This window comes from Aythya ferina (assembly GCF_964211825.1).
Source record: "Aythya ferina genome assembly, chromosome: 2".
NCBI classification, from domain to species: Eukaryota; Metazoa; Chordata; class Aves; order Anseriformes; family Anatidae; genus Aythya; species Aythya ferina.
The window spans coordinates 95611941-95633398 of record NC_140297.1 but is presented as its reverse complement, the minus strand read 5'-3'; the positions used below and the strand labels follow the sequence as shown (position 1 = coordinate 95633398).

At 37.3% G+C, this 21458-nt stretch overlaps 1 long non-coding RNA gene across 3 annotated transcripts in view; it reads left to right on the top strand.

The window, feature by feature from the left end:
- Positions 1-21458, top strand: part of LOC311432395 — a 47495-nt gene that overhangs the window by 3489 nt on the left and 22548 nt on the right. Inside the window, exons 2-3 of one of the 3 annotated variants that reach the window (XR_014690039.1) lie at positions 2575-2722; positions 2818-3189. The exons of the other annotated variants lie outside the window; for them this stretch is intronic. This is a non-coding gene — a long non-coding RNA (uncharacterized lncRNA). Of the gene's footprint in view, positions 1-2574; positions 2723-2817; positions 3190-21458 lie in introns of those variants that run through there. 3 annotated transcript variants of the gene reach the window in all.

Here is a 21458-nt window from a genome sequence, read left to right as displayed (position 1 = left end):
ATTTGCATCTTATAAACTAGATATGTCTATGTATGTAAAGAGAGACAAAGTGTGCATCAGTTGTATGTGTCAATTTGTGTGAGAATGTGAATATATGCTATGTAAATGTAAGATGGGTTGACTGTGTGCACAGTAGTTGGTAATGGGCAGTGGTAAATGCACTGGCCAGATACTAATAAAAGCCACAAAGTTTTATTTTTGACAGTAATTAACTAGTGATTTATTTTTAAAATGTGTCCTGGTAACCCAATAAATTTGCTAATTTAGTGCTAGGGTTTTTTTATTTGTAACCATCAAATATTTTACTGGGCACATCTGTGTCATAGAGAATTTTGCCAATATGCTATTATTTCACTCATTTCAATAAATTTGTTGCACAAATACCATGAGAAAAGAGTGCCTGGGATGTTAGGAAACTATAGAGTTGGTGTAGGAACATGAATAGACATGAGAGAGTATTATAGGCTCTGCTGAGCATTCCTCAGAGGTGTTAATGACTTTAAGCCTGTCAAGAATGTCTCTAGCTTGTACAGCAAAGACAATTCAACAGTTTAATAAAAAGGTGTAACATTTCCTACAGGTGAGCTCAAGTGATCAAAGGATATAATGGAGCTTTTGTTACTTCATTCAAAGAATGCATTCTGGAGTTTAACCTTTGCTTTTGATGTAATGTCATCTTTGAATGCAAACAGCCTTTTCTAGGAAGGATTAAGTTGTTTGATGTGCTTTTTGGCCTTTATTTAGGGCCTGGCACTGGAAACCAAAGAAAGTGTGGAGTAATGTGCTATAAATCACAGAAAAGCTTTAAATAGTAATATCGAGGGGGAATGGGCTTAAGTTGAGCCAGGGGAGTTTTAGGTTAGATGTTAGGAAGAACTTCTTTACAGAAAGGGTTGTGAGGCATTGGAACAGGCTGCCCAGGGAAGTGGTGGAGTCACCATCCCTGGAAGTCTTCAAAAGACGCTTAGATGTAGAGCTTAGGGATATGGTTTAGTGGAGGGCTGTTAGCGTTAGGTTGGAGGTTGGACTCGATGACCTTGAGGTCTCTTCCAACCTAGAAAATTCTGTGATTCTGTGATTCTGTGATAACCAAAAGTAATGAAGGAGAAGGTCAGGACTGGAAGGTAAAGTTTGATCATACTACTTTTATGTTCAATGTAGATGTCTTAGAGTTTAATCATATAAGGTACCAGTAAACTTTTTGGAGGACAATATTTGTGAACTGATATCATCTGGGTCATTTTCATGTGTACAGTGCATTTGCATTTCCATTCTGGAATAAAACTTGTAGCACAGGAACTGCACAAACAACCAGGAAAGCTGGAGCTATACAGTCCCAGTATCTTCTCCAGTTATCTGCTGTTCTTGTGGCAAAGAAATCCTTTCTCCCCAAACCGTCACAGTTTTCACCTCAACTTTTATATTAATATTACCAAGCCTATGACTGTTACTGCTGATGGACAGTGCAAAAATGTCCTTGCATTTGGGGTGGTAAATGTGGCATGGATCACAAGGAATGGTGACTTTTGCCATTTTATTTTAATCCCACATCAAATATCTACTAGAGTTCATGGTCACATTCAGCATATTGGTAGATGCAAAGGTAGAAGAAGCTACAGCTTTACTGGATCTGCCCAGTTTTGCTCTGTTCCTAATACACATTCTCACTTTCTCTTTCCACTCATGAACATGCAGCCCAAGAACCAGAGCACCTTATTTCCTTATGTGGTGATGTTACATGGCAAAGCACAAATACTGAAAGGTAATGCAGGACCTGACTTTTATCTAAATTCAGATGTAACACCCTCTAAGGTTAAGCAACAAGTACAGGAAAAATTAATCGAAGTGTCAGTAGGGAAGAGATGTTGGGTGCTTTGTTTCTGAGTACTGAAGCCTGACGGGCAAGGATGATTTCCTGTGGGTGCTGTTATCAATTAATAGATTGACTTAGGCTGAAGTACTAATATTTCTCCATCCTTTGTCAAAAGATGGTTTGGGTTGTCTTTCAGGAACGGCTGCCTTGACAAAGAAAGCAGAAAGTTATTGAGGCTTACAGAGAGGTTTTAGGCAAGAGTGAAGAATGAAAGTTGTGGGATATTTCAGAGATAGTTTTCATATTTTGAAGCAACTGGTTGAGCTATAGCCAGGAATTTGTCTCAGATTATTGGAGCAATTCACACCTTCAAAATCTGAAATGGGACATCAGAATAGGTAGATGAGCTATCTTTTGAGAAAGCTTCCTTGATTTTTGGTTCTTGCCCCTCGTTCCAATCCTTCAGCTTTCCAACACTGGACAATAGACAGTGAGTTTAGGAAAACAAGAATAAAAAACACATTTTTAGATTGACAGAAAAAAATGCATTTTGTGAAGTTTTAAAGTTCAGAGTTAAATTCATTTTCTCAAGTCTCTGACTTCAGTGAGCATCTCAGTTTTGCTACAAATACTTCCTTATTGTTGGCATTGGAACTTCAGTTGAAACTAATAAGTCCCTAGCTGTACATTAATATCTGTCCATTGCCACAGCTCTGAAGTGTTTCATAAATAAGCAGTGGAATTTATTTGTGTCTTTGAAGTATTTGCACACAAATGGAACCCAGATATTAGACTTCATCACCATTGCTGGCTTGGAAAGGTGCAGGCTGCTGAGTCAGGACAACATGAAACTCTGCTGAAACACTGCCATGGAGTAGATCGCAGAGACGTTTTGATTGAAGGTCACAGGTAAAATGCACTTCTGTTCAGATAACAGCACTGTTCATAAAAATGAGTGTTTTGAAGACCACATTTCATTTATGGTGACTTTTTCTGACCCACAGCTTTCCTGTGAAGAAAGGCTCTTTTTGATTTGATATTCAAATGAAGGTCTTCTATAGGGCTGGACTGCATCTTCAGACTTTGCAGAAGGATACTTCAGTGCCTTTTCAGACAGAAACAAATGTCAGGACTGGAAGAAGGAAGGGAGAACACTGTGTGACTTCTCTGACTCTGTTGCAAGAAGTATGAGCCTAGTAGATGGACACTGCCCAGATACATGCATTTCATCTCTTTCAGAAGGGACAGCAAAGACAGATGAGGTGAAGGAATTCAAAGGAATTCTGTTGGGCATCTAGATGTTGCTCTAAGTTTGACATCCCTTTTTCTCTGAGTGATAACATGAAAACTTGTACTGCAGCCATCCATGAATTAGAACAACAGTACATATTTTTGTGTGTATTTTTTTAAATAAATGACACAGAAAAAATATTCAGAGAGTAGATTTTTTTTTTCTTTTCTTTTTTTTTTTTTTTTTTTTCCCCAGGGAATTGGAAAGTTTGACACAATGGACATTTCATAACTGAATATAGTTCTTATGTACCCTATCTATAAATCATTGTGTATAAATAAGTCAACAAACTGTTCAATACGGCTTTAGGCAAAAAGATGTTATTTTTATAATACATTCCTCCTTCTCCCGCTCATTTTCTGTCCCCTCCCACCCCCCCCGTTCTGTGACTTTTCATTCCTTTTCCCCAACCATTTAGATTGAAATTGATCTTCCTCAGTTAGGTACCAAATATGTCTTCAGTACATTCATGCAGACAAGAGCAGTAGGATTTTGGGAAGAGGAGAGGAGTCATACATTTAAGGAAAAATATCACCAGATTTAGGGCATGAGTATAGGAAGGCAGATATAGAAATAGATTAGGTTGTATTTGTTGCATCTCTTCCTGTGGAACCATATTAGTTTTGTAGTAAATGGGAGATATGAGCGAAAATGCTACCTCTCCTGAAGCTAGCAGATGCAGGACTTTACTCTAAAAGACTTCTCCATAGCTCTTTTGTCAATGTCAAATGGATTACTTGCCAATCCAGACAGTGAATATTATAGAATAAGTATAATATATAAGTATACTTGTATGAAAGATTAGAACATATGTATTCCCAAATCAGTGGTCCAAGGGAGCAGAGATCCTGTTTCTGCTATTCTCAAAGAACATCCACTATTGTGATTTATAAGATCTTTAATATATTATGGCATTCTGTTTAGGATGCTTACATTTTTATGTCCCAAGTATGTATTGCACAGAATATATATGTACAATGCACGAAATGTGGTATGTTCATTTTTGACATCATTTCCATTTCCATAACTGTTAGAGAAAACAGCCCTCTACAGGATTAGAAATAGATTAACATTTATATTGCTGTTAGCTATGAATCTAGTTTTTGAGTAGTGCATGCCTACATGCAAGTTTTAGGACCAAGGATTTAAATGTATGTGTTTTCTTCTGGTAATTACTGACAAAGCCATATAAATAATGCTCAGATGATACACCATTTCCAGGAATTATATTGTTTTAAATTGAGACATTATTAACCAACATATATAGTGATTCATCTTTGTGTACTGTGTGTTTCTTCACCAGTATATATTTTTTCTCCATTTTATTAAGAGTGGAAGATTTTTTATGAGCGTAGACTCCTGATCCTGTGAACCTATTTGAAGGAAAAAAATGAACATATATACTGAGTGAATGTGTTCTTTACTTTATGAATAAATCTGAGCTGTATTTTTAATTACAGAAGCATCACTGACTACTAAGCAGAGTTCCCTTCTTTACATCTTTACTGATAAATTTACTGAAAAGTAGCTGATGTTTCTCACCAGACAATGAAAACTCCTGACAAAGAATCGTAAAAACTTGCTTAAGGTCCACTTGCTGTGCTCACTATTTGTTCCTTTTACCACCACTGCTGCTGAAAGAAATGGTGGTGTTTTATACCCATATGTTTATTTCATATATATAATGGAAAAAAATGTATTACTGTGGAAGTTGTCCTTAAACCATGCCATGGGGATATTGTGTTTAGAAATTCCTACTCAGTGAAAGAGTAAATGGAGACATTATGGAAATCCAGAAAGCTACGCTTCCTGTAGAAAATCAAATTAACTGACTGGAATATCCCAATTTGTACAACAAGTACTCATTTTAATTATCTCTTCTGTTAGTTTGCAGGTGACAAGAAGAAAGCAAGTTTTCCTTTTTATTGTAGAATAGAAATAAAACTTAAATAAAATTAAATAATAAAATATGCTTTGTTACCAGACAAATCTGCATACCTCCAAATGTATAATGCAAGAGCGACACTTAAACAACTTAATGTCATGTAGTGCTTTAAAGAACACCTAAGGAAAAGCAAGTTTACTGCCTTTATTTGCAACATGAACACCATGCTTTTGTTTACTTTTTTGTTGTTTTACTTGTAAATGAGAAAAAAAAAAAAGCAAAACCAAATTTGTCTCTGAATGGTGTTCTAAGGAATCTAATGGAACTTTCTGTTGTTGTTGTTATCTAGCCTCATTTGCCTAATCCTAACTGACTCCATAGCATGACCATTTCCTTGGAGTCACTCAACAGCCTGGAGAGAGCAGATTTGTGCCCCCCTTTTGCGATAGTTGCAGAGATTAGCTGACCTGCATTCACTGTTGCAAACAAAAAGAATGTCAAATGGCAGAGTTCTACATGTTCTGTTACATTGCTTGTAGGAAAGTGACTATATTTGGGACTTCTGCCTCACTTTCAAATTTACTTGAAACTGGCCAGTAGTGTGCAGGACCACATATGAAGTATTGTGTCACTGGAGTAATTTGCATTTTCCATTAGCTGGATTCTTTTGAATCTGAAAAGAAAATTTGAAGAACATACTAGACTCATCTTTGTCTAGTGTCTTCAATCAGATTTTTAAGTCCAGGCAGCAACTTAAATATTTGTCCTTTGCAAGTAGAATTTCTTCTGTATCTTACCTAGTCTTTCTCCAACACAACATCGTATAGGAATTTTAACTAACTTTTACAAAATCATACCCACTGGGATTGTTTTTAGACAATGAATGGAAAAAAAATCTGTTTCTTAGTTGATTTTGTGATTGAATTTGGCAAAAAGCCAAATTCAGTGGTCCGCTTGAGACAAGAAATGTACCCTGTGCATTTGGCACAGTGCAGTACTTACATGGAACTATAATACTTTTTCCATTGCGATGAGTAACAGTTATGTATCTGTTTCCGAACCTTTCTTTTTCATTAGAGCCAAAATTCTGTCAGTCTGTGCTTCAGTTATGGCCTGAGGTTTTATGTCAAAAGAAATGTGGTGAATGAAATATATGATATTTCCGGAAGACTTTCTTGGACCTCTAATATTTCTTTGTGTATGAAGAAAAATGGACCAAATTATCAGAAAGTACTAGCAGCATTAAATTCTGTCTCTAGTTCCTGTTTTCTTCTGTCTGTTTTGAAGATTGTGTGATTGGTCTTTGCTTTTCTGTCCTTGTTTTTTATCATTCCACATGCAACTGCTCTGCTGGGTCTCATTAGTGTTTAACTTGAAGCAGGGAAAAACATAGCTTTTCTTGTAATCATGTACAAACACAATAGTATTTAGGAATGTTATCATTTAATTTTATATGTGTTATAAAATGAACTCCAAGGAAAGGATAGCACTTTAGCACATCTATTGTTTGTTGGCACATAATATATCAGGTATTAGACAGATACTGTATATGCACCAGATTCTTGGGCTGCTTATAGGACGCTCAGATTTCTCCAATGAAGGAGAAAAGAGGAATCACTTCCTTAATACACAGAAATTCAAGTCTGTGGCATTTTTGCCCATTTGCCACTTTTTCTATAAGATAAAGTTAAGAAAGAAAGGACTAGGCTTTTAAATCTTGTAGTTCAACAGTGCTGTTAAGATGCTCATGTGCACTGGTATTATTAAACTTATTTCTACTGTTGGTTCTGCAGTCTGTGGCAGGTGAACATTTCTAGTTTCAATTGGTGATTTTAATCAAATGTACTTCATTGCTGTACTCCTTTCTGGTAAAAGCAATATTTTAGAGGATGTAATGGTGCAGTAATATCAACATTTTGCCAATTGCCAAAGGAAAAAATTGTTATGCAGAGGACTCTGATCTGTGATATGTCCCATGCTACTTAAACTTAATCACATGAAATTGCACCAGGGGTGTTTTATGTTGGATATTAGGAAGAACTTCTTTACTGAGTGGGTTGTGAGGCATTGGAATGGGCTGCCCAGGGAAGTGGTGGAGTCACCATCCCTGGAGGTCTTTAAAAGACGTTTAGATGTTGAACTTAGCGATATGGTTTAGTGGAGGACTTGTTAGTGTTAGGTCAGAGGTTGGACTCGATGATCTTGAGGTCTCTTCCAACCTAGACAATCCTGTGATTCTGTGATTCTGTGACATCATAAAATTGGAATAGTACCACTGGATTTAAAGATAGACTGTGCCAGACTTTCTTTCCTGTGGTACAGCCTTGAAGTAGAGCTGACTGTTTTCATCAGAAATGCCAGTAGTAGCATTCAAACTATGAGTGAAGGACCGCAGCTTATATTTCTGGTCACAAATGACCTAACCAAACAAAAAGGATGGAAAAAATAACTGTAGGCATGTGACGACATTAAGCTGGAAAAACAGTTGTGTCTGCTTTTCTGACTCAACTACTTATAAACAGAGTACTCTAGAACTTTAAAGGCTTTGTTCAGAGAAACACACCTACCTGACACTCTTACCTGTGAGTTGTAGTTGAGGCTTCCTTTTATGAAGTGAATACCTTATCTTCTCTTGCCTATATCATGAGTTATGATTTACTGATTGGTTCTCTGAGTAATATCATAAAATGTTGTGTGTGTGTGTGTGTGTGTGTCTGTCTGTCCAGCTGGTCAAGAATAGATGCCATTTTTCCTAGAAAAATTAAAAATCTGAAATAACCCCATTTTTTTCTGAAATGATAACATCAACTTAAAATCTCATGTGAAAAGTAATATGTGTTTTCTAAAATAGAAATTCATCATGTTTTTAGATAAACTGAAGTCCTGGCTTGGTGGCAGTTCTGCAGTTTTGCAGGCCCTGAGCTTGCCATGAGCCTGTAGAGAGTTATGGTTAGGTTGGGGCCTAAGAGCTTCATGGCTGGAAAGCAGCAGTCAGAAAATCAGAGTTCCTTTCATGTGGATCATGAAGTTTATTGAAACTGACCTATTTGCCCTGTTGAGCAGATTTTCCTTTTCTGGCAATGCCCTCCTTCTTCCCCTCAGAATGGCAAACAAGCCAAATAATTTGGGGTGACCTGCAGATGGGCATTTTTCCTCTTGCTTGCAAGTACTCTTTATCCTTGAGAAGGCAAGACATCATCTTATAATTCCTCCTGTCATCAGCAGATGTTCAGTCAGGCAAAAGTACAGTCTCAAGGTAGGAAAAAACAGGGTCACTTCAGATTTGATGAGAGGGTTTTGCTGAGTGTAAACCTTGGAAAATATCTCTCTTTTTTTGTGTGTGGCAGTAAGTCCTTATAGGACCTTTATCTCAGGCCATGGTTGCTTCCACTGCTAAAGCATGGGTAGAGGCTGCTCTATATCCATAACATCAGCACAAGTTATTAGGCTTCTCTGCTACAAGAGAGCAGAGAATCTCACTTTGGACAGATTCAGTAACAAATCCAGGTTTTAAAATGCTGGTATTAGCAACTGTTTTGTGCCACAGCTACAGTCTTCGACCTCAATTACAAAAGCAGAGGTGCTGGTAATGTTCATAATGCAAGTCAAATACTATCATAGTAAAATACCAAGGGCTTTATGTTCATTCCACTTGATAAACAGAGGCCTGTAGACCCTGAGAGGGGTTGAGGACATGCTTGAGGTCGCTTGTCCTGTGACAGAGGGTGTACCCAGACACTGGTAGAGAATCTTCTTGAAGAGAGCTACTGGATCAGTTACAGTCTTGAGATGCTGCAGATTTCACCAAATGTAGAGTTCTGGCACAATTCCATTTTGGGTCATTTCCTGTCAGGAAACCAGAAGAACTGTCCTACATTGCTGTGTAATGTTCCTTTATGTTGTTAAGCAGGTGCTCTTTACAGGCTAATGCTAGATGGTGTCCTTAAACAAATAGCTCACTACTTCTCCAGCTGATACTGTCAACCATGATTAATGGCAAAAGGACAACTGATGAAGTTTATAACATGCATGGGACATCCTGGGCTAAAACACAAAAGTTAAAACTCACTTTAAGCAGTGTTTTTCAGATTTCCAAACAATTTGGGGTCTCTGTTTTACATGCTCAGATCTAACATTTTTTCTAACCAGTGCTAGCATACCTTTTGAAAAACATAGTATAAAAGCAGCTCTCTATATACTGATTTATTTGTTCTTAGGAAAACTGAAGTAGATGTATTCCTTCTGTCTGGATCATTCTAAGGAGCTTTTCATCATAGCTTTTCTCTCACAAAGTGGGGCAATTCTGGACAATGTGTGAGGATGAGGGGAGATCAGAGAGACTATAAAGCTCATCACCTGGCACAGGGGATTTTTTTCTCCCATAGTTGAGTTAAAACCTGTTTTCAGCTTCTGTGTGTTTTCCTAATCCTGTATGTTCCTTTCAGCTGTTTCAGCATGCAGAACATGTTTGCAGACAAGATAATGTAGGCAGGACCACTAGCTGGTTATAAGAGTTGTTTGTAGGCCTGTGCATAAGTAAGGATAAACAAAAGAGTTTATTTTCTTGACAAGATTCAGTGTGTTGTAGTTATGTGAAGTAGGCTCTGTGTTGTCTTAATTCAACTCTTACAAACAAGAGGTTTATTCAGCAAAACCCTTGCAGTGGATTAAAATCTTAACCTTTTTGTTCCTTAGCATGAAGATAAAATCACAGTCAAAGGTAGCCCTGATAGTATTTCTTGGAGGTATGTAAATATTTGAAAAGCTGATTATGTATTTTAAACCAAAAGAAATTACTATGGTACAAAAATTTGAGCATAATATCAGAAAGCATTTGCTAAGGCAACTAAAAAATACCTACTAAAAATAGTTCTTAGTTATTAACACACATGGTAATATTAATGCAGTCTTTCTATTTGACATCTACAAAATATTACTTAGAACTTTTAAAAGATTAAGAGGAGCTATTGACAACTGTGTGTAGGATTTTCTTGTACAGACAGGTGAGTGACCTAGACTTTTGATAAAACTCATTTTTTTACCCCAACTTTATTGTCACCTCTGCTTTTATAATGTCTTTAATAAATAGGTTATCTCCTGATGATATATATATATATATTTTTCCTTCTATGCCATTCTGCATGTTAGAAATGTGTTATTGTTTTACACCAAAGACTTTCTATAGGAACTTGTCACAATGAATAACTTCTGACATTTGTTTTAAGGCATGTTTTGAAAAGTTTCAGTCAAGTTAACAAATGTGCTTCCCTCTCAGAACAAGTGACTATTTTTACCTGAATACCAATCATAGTTATACACACACAGTGAAGAGTGAAGTGCACTGAAGTAAGGTGCAACAAGTATCTATTTAGATGTGGAGTTAAAAGTTCGTTATGCTAAGCCATATAGTAGACATAAGCAAAGCTACCACAGAAAATGCATTGCTGTACATAAAATTTGAGGATTATGGGATTTCAGGAAGCAATCAGCAATTCCAGAAATTATTTAGATATTTCAAAATACAAAGTTTCAAACAGGCCAAGGCATATAAAACCACGTTCCCAACAAAGCCAGTTATAAAAATACCATATCATAAAGCCTGGCCATTTTTGTGGTGTATCAGAAAACCTTTCTACCTTTCTAAAGCTAACCTAGCTTTGCTTAGATTTTAACCTTGTGCATGTTGGTTATGATATAACACTGGCTTTCCTTGCACAAATCTAGACAAACAGATTTGATCCTTTTCTGATTTGTCCGTTGGTCTCCTATTCTCTTGTCCAAGAAACGAAAACCTCTTGATGTACAGTCTGGTATGTGATATAGTGCAGATTATGAGAGCAGCAAGTCACAGCTTCAGAGGTGGCATGTGAATAATTGCTGCTGAGCTGTTGGAGATGCCAATCTGGCACACAGGACGGTGCCTGCTGAAGAGTGCAGCCGTGCTAGGAAAAGTCATCATTCCCTTCCTCGCCTTTTCTGTATGCTGGGTGGGAAGACTCCAGTACCCATTAGGCTTTTTGTTCACTATCACTATCACTCATAAGCAGCTGTCACATATCGTGTTTTCCATCCTTTCAAGCATCAGATGTGGTACTGCTACTGAATAGCTGCAGTGCATTGATTCTGGAGCGGTGGTTGTGCTGGGTTGCTGAGTGACTATTAACGGTGGCAGGTCGACACAATTCCTCCCAGTACTACTCCTAAGGGGGTCCTCAGTAAAGAAGCAGAATGATTTTTGAAGTTTCCTTTTCTATCTTGCTGCCAAGAGCTTCCAAATATAACCCCTATTGCTCCTGCTATTAGAGCAGAGGCTGGAGCTTTGCACTTGTGGAGCGTTCGCTGAGCTCAGCGTGGAAGCTGGCATTTCAAAGCTAGCGCAGTTCAATGCGTAATTCAAGCAGAAAAGCACTTACACCCATTGCCCTGCAGTGGGCCAGGCCAACTGCCCTGATAAATTTACAGCCTTTAGCGTTTCATAGCTACTTAGCATTAAGCATGACTCCTTCTGACCCTCGGCCCTCCCAAGCTGGAATAACAGGCCATTCAGTACCTTACCTAATTGGTAAGGCAAGATAATAACGAGAGCAAAAGAGACACGAAGACAGATCATGCCTAAATGAACACGGGGGGGCTTAAACAGCAGGAATAAGAATAACTAAGATCTTGTGCCTATCGTTTGCATAGCATCCTGTTTCTATAAATGCAGCTTCCTATCAACACTTCAATCACAATTCTAAACACACTGAAAGGGTTGAATGCAGGTTCTTGTGGTGCATTAGGGATGGCTGCACAACATAAAACAAGTTGCTGTATATCTTTGCAGAACAAGGAAAAAAATCCTGTACACTTTTTCACTTTTTTTTTTTTTCTTTCCAACTGCCCCAGTATAGAATTGCAGGTTTTTTTTGTTTTTTTTTTTTTAGTGGCCGATTTAGCAACACAAAGGAAATAAAAATTCATCTTTGTACATCTAAATTCATTTTAAAACTGACTCTGCAGAACCAAGGTCTCTGTAACTGTTATAAAAGCATTATTCTGCCCTTTTTTGGATTCCTTAAAAGTGCTTATCAAGATGAATGAGAACAGTGGTGTGTAATTTCAAAAATGTAATTGCTTTTCTCTCCAGCTTTCTCTAAGCATTTTCAAGGTCACCCATAAAAAGGGACAGATAAACCTATAATCCAAGTCTTCTCCTGGTATTCCAATGACAATGCATATTACTCCCTGAATAAAAGTCTTGTAACTTGTTCAGTTCTACGTTCACCCCCCCCCCCCCCCGAACAGAGAATATGAATCTCCTACCAGTATGCTGCATAGCCTGTCATAACATTAAAAAAACTGAGTGAACATGAAATAAAATATACTTCCAAATATTTTGGAGAACAGTTTGAAATAGATGACAAAAAGATATTTCATTGTCAGCCTGTATCAGCCCCATTCTTATTTATTTATTTATTTGTTTGTTTGTTTGTTTGTTTGTTTATTAGACTCATTTATAAGGAAAGGACCCCTTAAGAGGGGCTGCAAAATTCCAACGTGTGTCCTTCACATGTTATCTGTAGAACTACTTAAGGAGGTGGTTGCTTTCCAGTGAGCTTGATCTCCCCTCTGCTCAGACCACGTTTGAGCAGCTGCTATGATTTTGCTTTTCCCAACAGGATTCTTCTCTGGAGTTTCTTAGGAAGGGGGAACCTCACTGCTGCTCTGTCCCTTCTCAGTGTTCTGCTAAACCAGACCATTATGCCAGACCTTGACAATGGAAGTGGTATGAAGTAGGAAAGAGAAAATGTAGGTGCTGAGTCATGCATTCTTTATGTATGTAGAAAATGTATTTTTATAAATACAATAGCTTCACGACACTCTGTTACTGGGCGTTGTGGTTCTAGATCCTAGTTCATTTCAAGCATGTCCTGGTTTCAGTTAGAACAGAATTAATTTTCTTCCTAGTAGCTGGTGGAATGCTGTGTTTTGGCTTAGGATGAGAAGAGTGCTGATAACACCCCGATGTTTTAATTGTTGCAGAGCAGTGCTTATACCAAGCCAAGGACATCTCAGCCTTTTGCTCTGTCCTGCCAACAGGCAGGCTGGGGGTGCAGTAAGAGCTGGGAGGGGACAGACCCAGGACAGGTGACCCAAACTAGCCAAAGGGGTATTCCATACCACCTGACGTCATGCTAAACAATATATAGGGGTGGCTAGCCAGGGGGAGGGGGCCGGACTGCTCGGGGTTAGGCTGGGCATCGGTCAGCGGGTGGTGAGCAATTGCATTGTGCATCACTTGTTTGTACATATTATTATTACTTTCCTATTATTACCATTGTAACTTTATTATTATTATTGTTATTATTATTTTGTTATTATTATTTTCCTGTCTTATTAAACTGTCTTTATCTCAACTCACGGGCTTCACTTTCCATTTCTCTCCCCCATCCCAGAGAGGGAGGGGGGAGGGTGAGCGAACGGCTGCGTGGTATTTAGCTGCCAGCCGGGTTAAACCACGACAAAGCATCACCAAAGGAAATGGTGAATCTCCTTACAGGAAGAATACCAACAATATACAATTGTCATTTTAAAGGCAATCTTCTTAAACCTCATGTCTGAGTCAGTATTAGTCCTAAACAGCATTATTTGCCTGAACTCAGGATGTTCTATCTTAAAAAAGGATCTGAAGATCAAACTTCCAAATTTTCCTTGGTATCTTCATATCACAAATTAATGCTCAATCTGTTCTGACAGTTTGGTTTAACCTTAGTAGTCTTGGAAGAGTGCGGTTTACTAATCTGCTAGCTGATGATGCATGCTCACTGAAGGAAGCAAGAACCAGACTACTTCTCCACTGGAACTGACATTGCATTGCAGGGGAGAAAGTGGTACCACACTTAACTCTACTCAATGCACTAAATCTACTTCAATGCAAAGTGCACTACTTAGATGCCACTCACCACGGCCATTAGAATTCAGTGTTGAAAGACTGGTCTGTGTGCTTCACAACACATATGAGTCTTCCCTTTGCATTGATAGTGGAAAATTAAGGATCCTTGTTTATGTAGTTTATAAGGTGCAGGTCTAGTCTCTTGCTACATAATCTCCAAATACTTGCTTTCACTTTCTTAGATTATAGGGCAACTTTCTTCAGGTCATTTTTTGTAACATCAGTTTCTTAGATAAAGCTGTGTAGGAAACCTGAAAAATTGGTTAGGAAGGCAAACTGAACAGAAGTAGAGAAGTAGAATAAAAATACATTTTTTTTTCTAATAATATCTCTTTTGGGATTTATTTCTTTTCTTGAAAACTTTTTATAAGAGTCAGATTTTTGTAGCCAAAATTTAATCTCAATGCCAGAGGTGCTCTATACCAGCTACCAATTTGATCGTCATGTTAAGGGCCTATGAGGAGGAAGAGCATTGCTGTCATTGAACATTGTGTCTCTTGTACCTATGAGGTGAAAGAAGATGTAGTACCCTACATCATCACTTAGGTACACTAGGGTATGTTTCTTGATTGTGCAGAGCTTGTTGTGCTGTAACCACTTCGTTTACTGCAGACTCGTCTCATATTTATTCTGGATTTGCAAGTGAGATGCTATTTTCATTGTGCTGCTGTCCTACATAGCAAGGCACATACACTTGTAAATAAAAATGTAATAAACATGTAAATGTAAATGTAAATAAAAATAATAATGAAATAATTGTAATTTCCTTTGGGGTGGGAAGGGAGATAGATAACAAGCCAACAAAAAGTTAGACAGTATTAAGTGAAAAGCCACTCTGCTTTTAGTGTGCTCTCATGTAAATATGCATGAAATCCAGAGATCTTATAACTCTTCATTCTTTTGTTGCAGTGAGTTAAATGTGCTTCATCTTTCCTGTTGTATGTAAGTAGGCATTCATTGTAGGACTACAGGGCACATACAATTTCTGTTTAGCTGTCTGTATGTCCATAACGAATATGACCTTAAAAGTCTACTTCTGTAGCATTCACTCATCAATTCAAAAAGAAAAATGAAATATATTATCTCATTAATTAATAATAAATACAGTATTATTAATAATTAAAAATTAAAATTATTTCATTAAGATGACATAATATTTCAGGATTGCTTTTGACTTTTTTTATTTTTTTTTTATTTTTTTAATTTTCATCTTGGGGAGCAACTGTAGGCACAGTTCTCTTACAGGAATCTAGGAAGTGCTAAATATTCTGCAGTTTGGGGTCATGCTTCTGTTATTGTGATCAACAAATACTCCAAATGGAACTCTTGACAAAAACTGCATGTGAGGACAGACTACTGATCAGGGTTCTTCTGAAGAACTACCTGTTCCTAATTTAGTTTCCCATTCTGATCTACCAGAAATCTGATTCATTAATCTTCTGGACATACTGGCAAATCCCATCTATTTTAATAACCACAGGAGAATAGAAATAGTTGAGGGTCCTGTGATTATGATTGATCTTTGTTAGGTAATCTATTGAAGACACTCTATTAGATTATGTTGATCGACTGTATTTGAGTTTGTGATGTTCAATTAATTTTTAAGGGTTCCAAAGTCTGGATTGCTGTCGATTAGCATTATTATAAATGGATATAAATATGTTCCACAAACCGTAGCAAATTGAACTTGGAGATTTTTGTTGGTGAAATTATTCCTGAATCAATTATTCATAAGTAGTTCAAATGATGATCAACTTTAATGCAATGCCTACTCAACAGAAGTAGGTTAGCTATTCAGAAACTCTTATTTGATAGTCCAGTTTGCTTTATTTCCTGGTAGTCTTACATTGATTACTGGCCAAGTAGCTCTGATTTTTCCATTATATTGTATTGTTTTTGCTTATGTGCCTTATATTTCATTTGCTGGCATAGATTTCATTTATGGATTTTCTTGAGTTTGGCAAGTGAAGCCCATAACATTCTCTTCATTGTGGCTATAGCCAAAAGGATCCTTACAAATTGTAACTGTCAATGATTTTTAGTTTTGTTTTCAACTTCCTTGGAAAGGTATTGCTCCTTCTAAATAGAGAATGTTTAGGGATCCTTAGAAAACAAAACCTTCATGGCTTGCCTGAAAAGCAGGTGTGAGGCCATTGCCTGGAAGTCAGCTACCCTTCATGAAACTCTCTGGCAAGGAGTCTCAATTTCCATTTTGAAATTTGTAAAACGATTACTATTTCAGAGAGCAGCATTAGATTTTTTGTTGTCCTTCGCATGTCTCACAGCAAGCAACATAATGACAAAATAGTTCCAGTGCATCTCTGAGGGCAGATGACAGAAAAATCAATAGCGTTGCAAGAAAAGAGGAAGGCATCATTGTGGGTATCATGTACTCTGTGCCTGGTCATCTAAGAGTGAGAACCTCATCTGTTTTGTTTAAACTCCTCTTAGAAGAGGTGATTTTTTATGGACAGTGGGGTTTTCAGGGGATGTCTTCAAGGTTGAACAGGGATTGAACTGTTTGCATTTCATGTATTTTAGAATGTTCAAAGCTATTTCCAATGCATGGAACTTATTTCCTGTCCAGGCCTTGAGAAAACTAAAATTTACAACTCTGTTCAATCAACTCAGCTGAAAAGAAGCTTTTGTCTTAGGTGTTTCCCATGTTAGCCAGCAGTATGTTATCTCTAAAGAAAGGAGGGACAAGAAGGCAGTGATATTCTAACTCTTGGATGTTTGTCTACCTCCAAAATCAGATGACACAGTGCACCTTCACAAGCCAAATTAATCAATTTAATTATGAGTATCTTGAGGGGTTTTATTCTACTAGAAAAAGTCTGCTTACATCATGCTTTTCCAACATAATCCTATCAGTGAATTTGCTCAAGCAGATGAATCTTGAGCTGTCCTCTGGGCTTCAAAAATATGTAATAACTTACTGTAACAGAGAAGCAGAGAAAGGTTCAGTTACTAACACTACACAATCCAATTCAAACCTTGTTTTTCTAATTTTTTTATTATTTTATTTTATTATTTTTTTTTCAAATCAGAAGTGTAATTTAAGGACAAGACATTGTTAGCCTTGCTTGGTGCTTTGCTGCAGAGTGACAGGCCTTTCTTCCTCCATAGAGTGAGTGCTCTAATTACACCTACTGTAAGTCAGAGCTACACTACTACAGCATCAATGCAAATGTCAGATGTCTTTTCACTTTAAACTGTCTAATCTCTAATAACACTGTCTCATTTTCAGGAAGACTTTTAAGGAAATTTCTTTATATTTAGATACCCTTTATTTGTCTCCTTCATCTTTATGTCACTAATTGTGTTCTGTATCATATTTCTTTTCAGAGGTCTGAGTGTAGTGCTTTGAAAGTTTATATGTTAATTGCCAAGGTCAAAAGAAAGAGAAAACATGCTCTGATTGTTTAGTGACACATAGTGTGATTTGAAACAGAAGTTTCATGGAATGCTCTTTGTCTGTTAATAAAAAGTACTAATTCAAGGATATTTAATGACTGTACTTTAATTTAAACCCAGTCACCACCCTGCAACAAGTTTAAAAATACCATTTTAATAACTATTTCTCTCCTTTTTCCTCACTATCTGAAAGCTTGGTGAAAGTCTCACAAGTAATTTGGCCTGATCCTGCAAACCTTTGTTCAGAAAAGTCATCTATAATACGACTCTTGCATATGCTTGTAAAGCTGACCCCTTTGATATCTTTTTTTTCCTGCTGCTAAAAGCCACTGTCTAAAGCACATGAATAGATATTCTTGCCATTTCTGCATCTCTGTCAAAGATGACAACCGTCTTTGGTAAATATAAGAGAATTCAGAATTGGTTTGTTATCGTTTCTAAGAACCTGATCCTGCCTCCACTGAAATCAATAGTGGTTTGCAGTACCTCAAATGGAAGCAAGATCTGTGTTGATACATAGGATTTCTTTGCATTGCATATTTAAACAAACTTTAAAACACTGCAAAAAGTCATTGTATTTTGCAGAACAAGAACATTTTTGATCATTGCTAATTTTCCCACATTTGATAACTGCAAAACAGAACTAATCCATTTGTATCTACTTTCCAGAAAAGTACTATTTTAAACTTATTTTAATCAGTAAATAGATACCACGCATAAGGTACGACCTTACATACATTGGAGATGAACAATTAAGTGCTGCATTTTTAACTGTTTCAAACACTGTTACTTTTTAATTACCTATCTCCAGTCTGTCTACTCAACAGGGATAATATGGTTCAGTTTGAATAAAAGTCATTCAAACACCCTTCTTAAAATGCTTCCTGTTGTTCAGAGTGATAATTGTGCATACAAATCTTCATGTGTGTGTGTTAGAGCATTATATCTGTTTCATTCTATGTCCTTAGCATCCAACATCAATTTGCAAAAAAAATGAAGTACTTTTCTTAACAACTAAAGGTATTTTTCTTCCTTACCCTGTGTTTATCCTCATTAGAGCCATGGAACAATGCCATTCTATTCTTTCCTGTAATTTCCGGCCCATGGAAATATTACGGAAGCAGAAGCTTAATTGGACCATAGTTAAAGTATAAGAGGAGTCAGCATATTTCAGATTCCACAGATACTTCATGGCAGAGAAAATGAGGCTGATGTGCTCAAGAACAGATTAAATACCAAATGTGTGAGACGAGAGGAAGCAAAAGTATGCCTCAGCCATCGAAGAATTCTTTGTGATTCATTCACTCACAAAATATTTTAGATTTGCAATGTACATTTCCTCAGGAAAGAGTTACATTGACACTGAGAAAAAATACACCAGCCTACTCACAGATCACTTAATAATAGCTTGGTTTATAAATTATTGTGTGAAAGTAGTATTACAGTGGTTATGACATAGCTATAATATACTTCTATTTTCCAGGATTTAAAAAAATGCAAATACTTCTCTTCTGTGTTTCTATCTACCTGCCACCACAAATTTCATGTGAAATGTCTGCTTACATGCTAATGGAGTCCCTGGACCTATTTATTTCATATTCATTCTACTGAAAAGTGATGTTCTTTAGACAATTTGTTTTACTGGGAGAAAAGGCTACTTCTCCATACTTTCTTCCCTTTGTTGTCTTTGCAAGTAATAAATACAGTAAATAGTGTAAACCCTGCTAATAAGCTGAAGGCATGTCACTCTCAACAAAAACTGCTGGTTTTCTTGGTGGTGGTGCCGGGGAAGGGGGTTGCTTTTCAGCTTGTAATGTATTTTCTTATTTCTGAAGAAGAATTTTCTTTTACTAAATGGTTAGTAAATATAAAATACATTTTCCCCTCTTCATTTGCTTCTTGAAAACAATAGTGAATTTTTGCCAAGTGGGAACCACTTTATCTTTTTAGCTTGAAGAAAGTCTCCTCAGGGACAGTTTGTCATGCATCCATTGTAAGATGTTCCTCTTACATGTCATAGAAGCTGCATTCATTTGTTCAGAAAAGTAAAAGGATGTTTATGAACCAATCTGCAGCTTCTCTAGAAAAAACATCAATTTCAATACAAAATGATGACTGCTACATAACAATAATCTTGGCAGCAGCTCAGAATTCGTGGTAGCAAAGTTCTTTTTAGCAAAATGAAACTGGGATGAAATTGAGCACTTTTTGTTTAGAAAACAATCATTTATTTACTCAATTCCTCATGTTTTTGCAGTTTTTTGTTAAAGAACTCCACTGGTTGGTGATTCATTTGTCATTGGTCTTGCATAACTCTTAACTGACTGCAGGAAGCCTAATGTTTAGAGTTGGTCAGGCTGCTCAGTATCTTCCATTCTATGAGTCATGGGTAGATGATTACATTTGCCTTCCTTTAATTTTATTTATTGATGAATAATTAATGACTGGTATTTAAATGCAGATTTAAAATCATAAATAGTAGTGCTGAAGCTGAAGTGCAGAGCACATTAGCGGTAACAGTTTTTTAACAGTCCAGCCCACAGTTCAATTAAACCATTAAGATGTATTGAGAGTTTAGCAGGTGGTTGGCAGTGTTGATTTTTTTAAAGAGAAAACTTCTTTATGTAATCTGTATTATCACATACATTTGTGAGCCATATTTAGTCTACAACTTCATAACAGCAGATAAAGGTGATCTGTAAATGCTGATATTCCTTTGGGGGTAACTCTTAAGGTGCTAGTATGTGTTACAGGTATGAATTGTTTCTCTGAGAAAACAGCATGCAGCCCACCAGAGGCTTTATACGTAAGTGAAAACTGTGAGATCCGGTGGAGTTTGGAAAAGTGTGCTGTTACATTTCAAGTGGACAAGCAGTTCAGAAAAGAAAGCAGCTGGTGGAGGGATTCAGGACCACATCAGCTAAACTGAGGCAGCTAGACTGTGCCATTCTCTGGCAGTTTGATTGTACTGTTATGTAATTTTTAAACAGTCACATCATTATGCAATTTATTTATTTATTTATTTATGTTAATGCACACCCTTAGGTACCTTAGCTAATCATCAGGGCTTGTCCACTGCTGCAGTCATTACCTTTAGTTTATCTGTCTTATAATGATTAAACATAATGTAAGAAATGTAGGGGTTTAGGCCAAATAATTGTGGCCGGAGTTCCTCCAAGGGCACACTTCTCTGTCGCTTGCTCTTTATTGGGCACATTTTCTCACAATTAAAATTCAGGTGCAGATTCCTTAATCGGGAACAAAGAAACAAAAACTGCACTTGTGTTGGGCTGCCTGCATGCAAGAGCTGGTGGTTTCACCCTAAGGTCAGAGGCTGTTGCCACCAGTATGTGCTGCCTCCAGGGTTTGACCATGGGGTTACCACTGTAGGTCCATGGCTGGTGTTGGGATGGGGCAAGATGAAAAGAGCAGTTGATTCCCAACTCGATGATACACAGATGGGTTGGCTCCTGCCGTTCCTGTGAGACAAAAGCACTCTGTGGCTGGGTTCTGGCCCAGATGCAATTGCAGCACAAGCAAGTGTGATGCTGGTGTGTGAAACATATGAACATGAAAATTCAGACATATTTGTAGGAAAGTGCAGAGAAGAGAGCTAAATGAAAACAGGATGCCATCGTCCTAAACAGTCTCTCACACACAATTAAACATAAATTAAACAAAATTAATTGCACACAATTAAACAAAAAAAAGGATTTTGAGGGAGAAGGGCCTGCATACTCTCCTCCAAAATCCCTTGTGATATTTTCTCAACAGCTATCTGAAAATGTGTGTGTGTTGGAGGGGGGCAATATTCACTTAAGGGCACAGTTGCTGAATTGATTTTGAGAGTTCGGCTGCAGACTGCAGTACACACACAGTTCTTTGGAAGGACTTTTACATCAGATCGTTTTTCACAATGAGACTCTACAAGCATGGAGATGATGCACTCCTGCCTCGTGCTGACCAAGTGGCTCTTGCAGCCCCTCTTGCTGTCCAGGCACAGCTCTCAAATGTCCCTGTGAGGTCAACAGTGTTGCAGCAGACTCTTTGCTCTCTCACACAGCTGGGCAGCAAGAGTAAATGCTGGAACAGCTCGTCCCTTAATTCCAGTCTTCTCTCC